Genomic DNA, 12,495 nt, shown 5'->3' on the forward strand with positions numbered 1-12,495 from the left:
GGATGGGTGTTAGCTCTTCTCTAAGTGTTTGATAGAATTCACCTGTGAAGCCACCTCGTCCTGGACTTCTGTTTGTTGGAAGATTTTTAATCACAGTTTCAATTTCATTACTTGTGATTGGTCTGTTCATCTTTTCTGTTTCTTCCTGGTTAAGTCTTGGAAGGTTATACCTTTCTAAGAATTTGTCCATATCTTCCAGGTTGTCCATTTTATTGGTATACAGTTGCTTGTAGTAGTCTCTTAGGATGCTTTGTATTTTTGCATGTCTGCTGTAACTTCTCCTTTTTCATTTCTAATTTTATTGATTTGAGTCCTCTCCCTCTTTTTCTTGATGAGTCTGGCTAATGGTTTATCAATTTTGTTTATTTTCTCAAAGGACCAGCTTTTCGTTTTATTGATCTTTGCTATTGTTTTCTTTGTCTCTATTTCATTTATTTCTGCTGTGATCTTTATGATTTCTTTCCTTCTGCTAACTTTGGGTTTTGTTTGTTCTTCTTTCTCTAGTTCCTTTAGGTGTAAGGTTAGATTGTTTATTTGAGATTTTTCTTGTTTCTTGAGGTAGGCTTATATAGCTATAAACTTCCCTCTTAGAACTGCTTTTGCTGCATCCCATAGGTTTTGGATCATCGTGTTTTCATTGTCATTTGTCTCTAGGTATTTTTTGATTTCCTCTTTGATTTCTTCAGTGATCTCTTGGTTATTTAGTAACGTATTGTTTAGCGTCCATGTATTTGTGTTTTTTATGTTTTTTTCCCTGTCATTCATTTCTGATCTCGTAGTGTTGTCCTCAGAAAAGATGTTTGGTATGATTTCAATTTTCTTAAATTTACAGAGGCTTGATTTGTGACCCAAGATGTGATCTATCCTGGAGCACGTTGCGTGTGCACTTGAGAAGAAAGTGTAATCTGCTGTTTTTGGATGGAATGTCCTATAAATATCAATTAAATCTATCTGGTCTATTGTGTCATTGAAAGCTTCTGTGTCCTTATTTATTTTCATTTAGGATGATCTGTCCATTGGTGTAAGTGAGGTGTTAAAGTCCCCCACTATTATTGTGCTGCTGTCGATTTCCTCTTTTATAGCTGTTAGCAGTTTCCTTATGTATTGAGGTGCTCCTATGTTGGGTGCATAAATATTTATAATTGTTATATCTTCTTCTTGGATTGATCCCTTGATCATTATGTAGTATCCTTCCTTGTCTCTTATAACCTTCTTTATTTGAAAGTCTATTTTATCTGATATGAGTATAGCTACTCCAGCTTTCTTTTGATTTCCATTTGCATGGAAAATCTTTTTCCAACCCCTCACTTTCAGTCTGTATGTGTCCCTTGGTCTGAAGTGGGTCACTTGTAGACAGCATATATATGGGTCTTGTTTTTGTATCCATTCAGCAAGCCTGTGTCTTTTGGTTGGAGCATTTAATCCATTCATGTTTAAGGTAATTATTGATATGTATGTTCCTATGACCATTTTCTTAATTGTTTTGGGTTTGTTTTTGTAGATCCTTTTCTTCTCTTGTGATTCCCACTTAGAGAAGTTCCTGTAGCATTTGTTGTTGAGCTGGTTTGGTGGTGCTGAATTCTCTTAGCTTTTGATTTCTCCTTGGGTTTCTCCTTGGATTTATCCTGTATGGGACTCACCGCGCTTCCTGGACTTGGGTGGCTATTTCCTTTCCCATGTTAGGGAAGTTTTTGACTATAATCTCTTCATATATTTTGTCTGGTCCTTTCTCTCTCTCTTCTCTTTCTGGGACCCCTACAATGCGAATGTTGTTGCGTTTAATGTTGTCCTAGAGTTCTTTTAGGCTGTCTTCATTTCTTTTCTTTCTTTTTTCTTTATCCTGTTCCGCAGTAGTGAATTCCACCATTCTGTCTTCCAGGTCACTTATCTGTTCTTCTGCCTCAGTTATTCTGCTATTGATTCCTTCTAGTGTAGTTTTCATTTCAGTTATTGTATTGTTCATCTGTGTTTGTTTGTTCTTTAATTCTTCTAGGTCTTTGTTAAACATTTCTTGCATATTCTCGATCCTTGCCTCCATTCTTTTTCTGAGGTCCTGGATCATCTTCACTATCATTATTCTGAATTCTTTTTCTGGAAGGTTGCCTATCTCCACTTCATTTAGTTGTTTTTCTGAGGTTTTATCTTGTTCCTTCATCTGGTACATAGCCCTCTGCCTTTTCATCTTGTCTGTCTTTCTGTTAATGTGGTTTTTTCCCCACAGGCTGCAAGATTGTGCCATGAGTGATCTTTTAGGGCCAATCTAGTGACCCTCACATTAATTCAGGAAGTGAATAGTTAAGAGAGAATTTTGCAACTATCACAAGGTAGTTAGATTAAAAAAAAAATGAAATCTTGCCATTTGCAGCAACATGGATGAACCTGGAGGGTGTTATGCTAAGTGAAATAAGTCAGCCAGAGAAACACCAATACTGTATGTTATCATTTTTATGACAACATCTAAAAAACAAAACAACAAATAAAATGAAACAGAAATAGGCTCACAGATACAGAGAACAAAATAGTGGTTGCCAGAAGAGAGAGGGGGTCGAGGGAGGGGTGATAAAATAGGTGAAGGGGATTAAGAGGAACAAACTATTAGTTATAAAATAGGTGAGTCACAAGGTTGTAATGTACAGCACGGGAAATATAGCCAATATTTTATCATAACTTTGGTGTGTAATCTATCAAAATATTGAATCACTATGTTGTATACCTGAAACTAATATAATATTGTAAGTCAACTGTACTTCAATTAAAAAAAATGTAGTTAGGAATTTTCTTCTTATATTAATTAATTTAAAGTTTGCTGTATCAATTAACAGGACAGGTAATTGGCTTTGGTGTTAAGGAAGGAATGACTGTGTTTCTACCCGAAATCTGTCAGGCTACAATAAGTTCACTAGCTGGTATGAAACAGAAATCTGAAAGGAAGTAAACCATGTCCAGGACTTCCCTGGTGGTCCAGTGGTTAGCACTCAGTGCTTTCACTGCGGTGGCCTGGGTTCAGTCCCTGGTTGGGGAACTAAGTTTTGCAAGCTGCACAGTGCAGCCAAAAAAAAAAAAAAAAGTACACCATGTCCTTGCCAGATTACCCAGGGCACATCAGGTGGTTGCCAGGGCTTCCCTGGGGGTTCATGCACACTCCTAGAGAACAGGGAACCTTGTTCCAACAGGACTGACTCAGTGACAATGCTGGGGTGTGGGTCAACCAAAAGACGATCCCAAAGCCTTTCCAGGAGCCCAAAAACCAAACCAGGAACGTGATAGGTGTAGGAGGTGACATGCAAGGTCTGGAAGACTCCAGGGCAGCCTGGGGCAGGTTCCAATTAAGCCATGCCCCATTGCAAGGACTTCTGTGCCACTCTGAAAGGCCACAAGTCTTCTTTTTAAAGATGAAGAAGGATAAACAGATAACTCCGACTCTAGATTTCTTTATTTGGTTTTCATATTAAAGTTGGGAGTTTTGCATTGGAAGTCAGTCATTTGAAAGAGAGACAAGAGGTAACCACTGCAACTAACCAGCCTTTGTGTTCTGCAGAAGAGACTGAGGACTTGTCTCTGGAAGAACTGACTACTCCCTGCTTTGTGTTGCCTCCTGCCTTTGCAGTCTTCTGTCCTCATACCCAGAGCACTTACTTGATTGATATTTTTGTTGTTGTTGTTAACATTGATATTTTCTGGTAGCATGTTTGGTGACTTGATTGTTAGTTTTTGATAACATGGTCTTGAGAGTTGAGGCAGTGTGAAGCACATAGTAGTTAAATAAATATGTAATTTATTGACTGAATAATTGTATCAGTATCAAAGTTTTGTAATACTTGGCAAATCTTAAAAGAATCAAATTTGTGACCTTTTTGATGTAATTAAAAAAATATTTCTATGAAATTGGGTCATTTGTAAAGATGTGGATGGACCTAGAGACTGTCATACAGAGTGAAGTAAGCCAGAAAGAGAAAAACAAATATCGTATATTATGTGGAATCTAGAAAAATGGTACAGATGAACTGGTTTACAAGGCAGAAATAGACACACAGATGTAGAGAACAAACATATGGACACCAAGGGGGGAAAGTGGGCCGGGGGCAGGGGGTCGGTGGTGGGGGGCAGTGGGTGGATTAAAAAAGAAAAAGGAAAAATGGTTCTACTTGGTCGTTCTATTTCTGTACTTTATTCTAAGCTGTATATTTGTTTCATTTCATTCACATTTGAACATCTGTGAAATTCTGATGCAACTTACAATTGGTGGTTTTCATAATATTATTGGCAGTATTTTTCTTTACTAGTGGTTTGCAAACTAATGAATGATGAATCTAAAAGAATATATTTCTTAGATTCGCTAAACTATAAAAATAATATATAAACTCATCTTAATAATGCATGTGCTGCCATATGCTCGAGATAGAATAATGGAAAAATGGGAAGAGCATGGATTTTAGGTCACAGGAATTTTGTGAATCCTGGCTTTGCCTTTTTTAAAAATCTGAGCAAAGAGTTTGTCCTGACATTAATCTTTGAGTTGCAGTGTTCTCAGCTGTGCGATGGGAGTAATGCATTCATCTTAGGGTTCTGTGCTAAATATATATTCAATGAGCAAATTCAGCAAATTCTTCCTTTTTTCTCTCAACCTCCTCCACCAGCTTGTTTGTGCTTTAGAACATCCCTGTCAGGTAGGAACACGTAACTTCCATTTAACTGGTTCAGAGACACAGGCTTAGCAGCATGAGTGAGTTAAAAGAAGGACCTCCCTGGAGCCTTTAATTTCCCACTATCCCTCAGTGCTCCATCAGACTTCTCACAGGTGACTATCCACATAGGTGAGAGCTTAGCCACTTTTTTGATAAATTTCCTTAGACAGCCTGTGTAACAGTTTTACACAATACCTTAATAACAATATCACACACTACTTCCTTTTTGGAAAGGATTTTACCTCTTGCCCTCATCCTGTAAACAAGGATGGGCCTCTATTTAAAGAAGAGGAAAAGGAAGAGGGAAGAGGATATTATATCACCTGGCCGAGCAATTTTTGAGCCAGATGTTTTCCTCATCTCATTGTTCACAGAAAATTGGTTCAAGGTGGTATAAACCACGTATGCAAAAATTCGGATTCATAAATCAATTCACAGTATTCTTTGTTTGGATAGAGCAAACCTATGAGGATAGATTGAAATTAAAGATCAGTAATAGAACCTCAGGGCTTGGTGCAAAACCCAAAGCAAGTTATCAGGACTATACTATGATAGACCAATAGACTAATAGCCAATGGATATTAGACCTTCAGGCCTTAAAGATCCAGGGTGGAATCACTGGTAGGTGCTGTGGAAATTGCTTTTATATTTTCTCAGTTTGGTCTGAAAATATTCAATTATAAGATTTTTTTTTTAGCCTCAGCATTTCCTTTTCTATTTGGTAATCACACTTTTAATTACACTGCAAATGGATCAAAGAACAAGGAAATTGACTTAGTTCAGTAATCAAATGTTATCAAACCAAAATGAAAAGAAAGTTGTGAGTGCCTTTTGTTTGAAATTGCAGTCAGGTTTCTGAGTGAGCCTAGCCTGCTTCCAGACTCTACCAAGGGCTAGCTCTGTGACTTGGGACACAGCTCGAATACATCTTAAACCTTTAGTGCCCCTGTGTATAAGATGGCAGATTAAGAGAGAACTTTTTTTTTTTTTTTTTTTTTTTTTTGCGGTACGCGGGCCTCTCACTGTTGTGGCCTCTCCCGTTGCGGAGCACAGGCTCCAGACGCGCAGGCTCAGCGGCCATGGCTCATGCGCCCAGCCGCTCCGCGGCATGTGGAATCTTCCCGGACCGGGGCACGAACCTGTGTCCCCTGCATCGGCAGGTGGACTCTCAACCACTGCGCCACCAGGGAAGCCCAAGAGAGAACATATTTGAAAGGGCCTAACAAGTACCTGAAACTTGATAGTTGCTCAGAAAAGTCACCTTTCCCATCTTTCTTCTTCTCTTCCTTTTTAATCCCTCACTCTTGATTGAAAACTTTCATTGTCTGAAACAGTTTTGAAGGTTAACGGATCTAAGTGGACTCCCATTGTGGAAGTTGAGCATCCTTGAGAAATGGGTAAATGCTGCTACTCACCAATGAGGCAGGCACAAGAAAAACCCTTTGGGTAACCAGGGGAGAGTGGGAGAGCTGGCTAGAGACCCAAAGCTTTCCCTCACCTCCCAGCTGCCACCAGGTACTTCATAATCACATGTTGCCCGAGGCCTTCCTGCTGTGGGGACATGCCAGAGCTGTCCTCTAAACAACTTTGTTTTTAACCATTTGTATCTAACATCTAGTCTCCATTCATCTAGATTAGCACCCATAGGGTAATTTGGGACCCCTTCCTCTTCCACTCCCACTTCCACGTATCCACTGGTTCCTGATTCTACTGCTGCAGTATCTGTGCATTGCCACTGCTAGAGGTGGCATGGGTTAAAAAAGAAGATGAAGAACAGATAGGTCTGCCACTGCTGTAATACTACAGCACCCTCCTAACTGATAAGCTCTACTATAATGACCTAGTGGATCTCTCTCTCCATCTTTTTCCTCCCATCCCTGCTATTTACAGCTACCATAATGTTCTTCCTTCTAGTATAGGTGATTTCGATACTCTCTCAGTAAACTTTGATTAATCCCCACTGCCTATGGGATGTAGACTAACTAGTTACAAGGTACTGGAAGTCCCTAAACATCTGGTGGGATTTATATATTTTTATGTTTAATCTTCCTATCCTGTCTCCCTTTTCCCATTTGCATTCTTCACAGCACTTGGGCTGTGAACACACCTTGACTTTGTACAAGCAGTCATCCAGGACCTGTGCCTTCGCCTCTTTTGTTCTATCTCCTTGTAAAAAGCCATGTTTTAACCCACCCTAATTCAAGACCTAATGGGTTGTTATTACTTGATGTGTGTTTAATACTATTTTCTTTGATTGTAAAGTAATCAATGTTTAATACAGAAAGCTTGGGGGAAAATGTGCACATTAATTGTGCCCTCTTCTTTGAAACCTTAATAGATCTTGGAATTATTTACCTCCTGTGAGTTGTTCCCTTAGCATTTGGGTATGCTTTATTTTTGCATTTACTATACAGTACACGTTTGTCCATCCTAGCTAAAAATGAACTCCTGGGGGCTGGGTTGTGTCTGACTCATTTATACCTCTCTTAGGTTATCTATTTGAAGGCAGCCAGTGTCTATGCAGTATAACCCCACATGTGACTTTAGTGGTGAAACCATGGGCTGTTGGAGAATTGTATTTCTTTTAGAGGCAGGCCTGCTAGTCTTCTTCAAAGTTCCCCAGCAGGCCATTGCTGGTGTCTAGTACCTGCTCTTGGGACATTTGAGGAGTCTCTGTTGGGCTCATTTTGTGCCTCTCGTTCACATGGAGGTGGTAGAATGTCTGCTCTGGACTAAAACCTTTGAAAAAGTCTTTTTAAGTGTTTGATGGTACCTCTATCAAGTTTCTTTTTATTATCCTCTAATATATGAATGCTTATAACAGACTGCATGGCAGTCTCTCTTGAAAGAAGACAAATCCTAGAGGGCTCTAACCATTTCGCTTTGTTTTCTCTAAGTGTTTACTTGTTCACCACAGCTTTATTTTGATGATCTTTGCAAGTATTACTTTTTTTTTTTTTTTGCGGTACGCGGGCCTCTCACTGCTGTGGCCTCTCCCGTTGCGGAGCACAGGCTCCGGACGCGCAGGCTCAGCGGCCATGGCTCACGGGCCCAGCCGCTCCGCGGCATGTGGGATCTTTTCGGACTGGGGCACGAACCTGTGTCCCCTGCATCGGCAGGCGGACTCTCAACCACTGCGCCACCAGGGAAGCCCCCCAAGTATTACTTTTGAGAGGGGCAGACTTGCAGTAAGGAGAATTCTGATACATGTCTCATTTTTGTTACCAAAGTGTGACTCTGTTGCCTTGACTTGAATGCTTGATAACTTACAGTGGTAGAAATTTCAAGAACATCAGAGAGTGTGATTTAAACTCAAGTCTTAGAAGGTTATATTCAGCTTCTGGAAAAAAAAGAATTCTGTTTAAGAGGAAGAGGCAGTGTGATATAGGGTGTGTTAGAAAGAATAACCTACCTTTGTCACACTCTCTTCCTGCTTTTCTTCTGGCATGCCAATTTGTGGTAAAAGCTGTTTTTCATGAATATATGCAGTCTACAGTGTTTGTGGGCATTTGATGTATATGTAAAGTGTATTGTGACATACTTGGAAGGATGATGACTGGAGGGAATTTTATTATATTTATTGTTACTTATTAATCCATACCTGCAGGAATGTGACATATCTAATATTAAACATATAATTTCACTATCGGGAAAGAAAGAATATGTATCTTACATACTTTTTTTTTTTTTCTTCTTTCTCTTCTTACATACTTTTAAAGAAAAATACATAAATGAAATATAGTTAGCAGGAAGACAGGTTGATGACGGAAAATAATGTATTTTGTACTTTATGTAGTGGAATTCCAATTTTTTCACTATTTCAATTGTAGAGAACCTTCTGGATTTTGGGGGGTGGGCAGGTGGGATAGGAATTTTAAAGACATTATTTAGGAGTGATTCACAAGAACCAGATGTCAGTTCTTACAATCGAGACGTTTTGATTGAGCGGGGAACTGTGTCTGAGGCAGTGTCTGAACTTGAGCAGTTTATACTGTAAGAAAGTATATATTCTGGTGGCAGGATATGGCGTTTTCCTCAATTGTTAGAGCCCTGAGTCTGTAATCATCTGCCTGACAGCTTTTGCCTAACCTTTTGTTCCATAGCAGCTGCTTTTATAACAGAAGTAGTTTGTAGTAGCTATATATAACCTCTGGACAACCTCAACACTGTAATTTTGAGTCTGTTTTAAAATTTCAGAAAGCCCAAATCCCCATGATTATAGCTATGTTCTTTGAGCCTTTGTAACAAGTCAGCTAGCCAAATTATTAAATAGAATGAAGGCAAATCACTCTTTTAGATATTTTCAGAGCATGTTTCAGGTGCACAAACCATTTGGGGCTAGGATGTTATCTGAGTAGTGCTTTCTCAATTAGCATTTGGATGAAAATCATTTATAGTAATGTCTAGAGCAATGGTTCTTCATCTTTTTTGGAGGCATATTGAGAATTCTGGAGGCATATGGACTCTGGTTCCAGAAAAAAAATCAGTATACACAATTATATTACAGTTGTTTTAAGTAATTTACTTATTTCATTGGAAATTTATTCTTTCACAGCGAAATAAATTTCCAATGAAATAAGCAAATTATAACCAACAAAGAAAATTCCTTAAACCCAATGCAGTCAGTATATTATACCATAATTTTGCAGAGACAGAATGCTTTATTTCAATGATTCTAGATTGCATTAAGTGTAAAACAAATCAAGTTAATAGTTTTTTTTCTTTTTTTTGGAAATAAATGTCTTGTTACCATATAAAAAGTCTGATTTCAAGGTAATACTAATTTTAAAAATGTTAAAATCTGTTTCTTAAAATTGAGGGAATATGGTCTAAACTTTTTTTAACCAGGAACTATGACTCACTTATTTGAAAAAAAAATTAATGGTTATTTCCAAAAAGCAAAAACAAAATCGCAACTGGTCAAACAAGAAACAAAGCAAATTCTTCCCAAAATAAATTTTAATAAAAAGGCTGCTTTTCTACAAAGTAATGCACATAATTTCTTTTATGTATAATTCCTTTGATTTTATTTTGATAACAATTCCTGAAAACTCTGGTTCTCAAAGGCATGTGGTAGCAGCATAGAAAATTAGAATTCATATAACTTGCTTTGCTGGACACAGGCCTGTGTCAAGACAGGCCTATCAAGAATCCTCTGAGACCCTGAGTTGGAGTCGTGTTAGGAAGTCAAGAATCGTTAACTCTGATTCATCTGAGTAGAAGTAACTTGAAAAAGAGTTCTCCTGAGATTTTTGCTTGTAGAGAAATTGAGAAGTTGTTGTCCTTCTCTATATCAGCATTCAGTTATGGCATTCAAAAATTTGTCTAGTATTTCAATTTCTGACGCTGTGGACATGGTGGCTACTTGTCCAAAACAGCTCTGCTTGTTCTATAGCTTTAAAAATGAAAATATTTGCTCATTCCACTGACCAGAAGTAATTACTTTTAAATGAGCCAAACTCCCTGATTAAATTCCTCTATGAGATTATCCTGAGGGTTTTCCTTTTCTCTTAAAACAAAACAAAACAAAGAAAAACTTCCCCATGAAATACAGTCAAACATGTCTAGACATTGTGTGGAAAACTAGTGAAGCCCTGTGTAATCTAAAGGATGGTAATATTTTTCTGTTATTTCTTGACACCCCCCTTTGAAAAGTTAGTGGGCAATGTCCACGCTCTGGTGATGTGGACAATTTACATGGTTCTAGAAATTTTTTGCCACCATTGTGTGCACATGTAGAGAGCAGTAATCCATATTGACATATGAATCTAATTTCTTCACCCCAGAAAGCAAAACCAGGGGTGTTGCCCAACATTCTATGTGCTCCTTCTGTAAACTGATCAATAGGACATTTTTTTCCAGTAAAATTATGCTTTACCATTTTTGGAGATATTTCTAACCTTAGAAATTTCCCAAAGGGCTTACAAAATAGAAAATTCTTCTCTGATAGCATCTGTGCAGTTTTAGCTAGTATTTTGGTCAATAAAGAGAATATAACTACTCCAGGACCTACTCTAAAACTTTAAGAAATAAAATTAAAACTTAGTAATTTTAGTTAAAATAAAAACTAAAACTTCAATAGAACTATAGTGCTTTCCTTAGATATTCAGCTTCCCCAAGTCTTCCCCAATCATTAGGACTTCTTTTACTTGACAAGGAGATAAACATTCTTTGTAATCTACTTCAGGACAAAGCTTTTGTACTGGAGCAAGTCTAAGTACTGCTATACTTCTAGATATTTCAAATTGAGTCTTGTTAATAAGCAAAATACTACCTTTCCAGAGTGTACCTACCTCCAGAATACACTTCACTCTTCTTGACTTGGTGCTCCTAAATGCAAGTGTTTGCAACACGGGTCCCATTGTATTCAGCAATGAAGAGAAAACCAAAGGAAAGTTTAGGGTCATTGCTTTTACTTATCGTGGCTAATTTCCAATTGAGGCTAGTTTTGACGTGAGGTGGATTCACCATGAAGCTAAATGAAGTTAAACCTCCAGTCTTGCCCTTGCAAACCCCCTTCCAAAGCCCCGTGTCTAAGAAATTCTATAACTTTAGGGCCTATAAACTTAGATCTGTCTTTGCCTTAAAAAATTTATTTAATTAAAAGATAAAGGATGTTTATAATCATAACGGCCAGAGGACTTTCATTTCTATCAACGGAAACAGTTTTAGATATGATAGCATAATGGTGATGACCTTGTACAGTAGGATGTACACTGTGTCACAGTCCTCTAGTAATTTGACATAAAAAAGAAGTTTCGGGCTTCCCTGGTGGCGCAGTGGTTGAGAGTCTGCCTGCCGAGGCAGGGGACATGGGTTCGTGCCCCGGTCCGGGAAGATCCCACATGCCGCGGAGCGGCTGGACCCGTGAGCCATGGCCGCTGAGCCTGCACGTCCGGAGCCTGTGCTCCGCAAAGGGAGAGAGGCCACGACACTGAGAGGCCTGCGTACCGCAAAAAAAAAAAAAAAAAAAAAAAAAAGTTTCAAAGTACCGGGAAATAACTAATATGTTTGAGTCTGTTTGAATGTTCATCTCCACAGCATTGCATTTACATCAGTATTCCATTTGGTTAAACACTTCACATGTGCTGTAGATGATTTTACCTGCTTAATTATCCATGTGGAGTTTTTCATAAACAAAAGAGTCAGTTCCAGGACACCTGTGACCTTTACAGTGTTTAAGCCCTCAGGCTCAATGGTCATATAAACTCAGGTTTACATGTCCTAGTTCTGCCCCCTACTAGTGGGGTGACCTCACATTTCTCATCTCTAAAGTGGACAGAATTCTAATATTTATCTCTCAGGCTTGTTGTGACGATTAAATCAGAGACTGTGTGTACTACCTCTAGCAAAGAGCAAGCATCCGAACGTTAGGTGGTATTATTTATTGGTAGTAAACTCTTAACTGTAGGATCTTTTCCACATGTTTGCCAAGAAGCCTAAATTAGCCTCTGGCAATAGCAGTTAGAAATCATTCCAGGCATGGCTAGTATTTTCTCCCTGGAGGAATAGTTAAGAAAATAACTTTGAGAATAACGCAGAAATTTTTAGACCTGTCCAGAGAGAGGGAAAAGGCTTTTTCCTTGTTGCTCCAGAGACAGAATTAGTAATAATGAAGGCAATTTCCAAGGCAGTAAGTTTACATTCTGTGTACAGAATAATTCTCCGTCACAGCTCCTTAGTACAGAATTGACTTCCTTGCAAGCTCACAGAATTATTCCTACAAAAGCTTGATATCACATCAGGTAGGAGGTATTAGAACACGCCCTCTTTAGTTAATAATGCTGTATGAATCTAGGTTTTATCACCT

Source organism: Pseudorca crassidens, chromosome 13 (assembly GCF_039906515.1).
Source record: "Pseudorca crassidens isolate mPseCra1 chromosome 13, mPseCra1.hap1, whole genome shotgun sequence".
NCBI lineage: Eukaryota > Metazoa > Chordata > Mammalia > Artiodactyla > Delphinidae > Pseudorca > Pseudorca crassidens.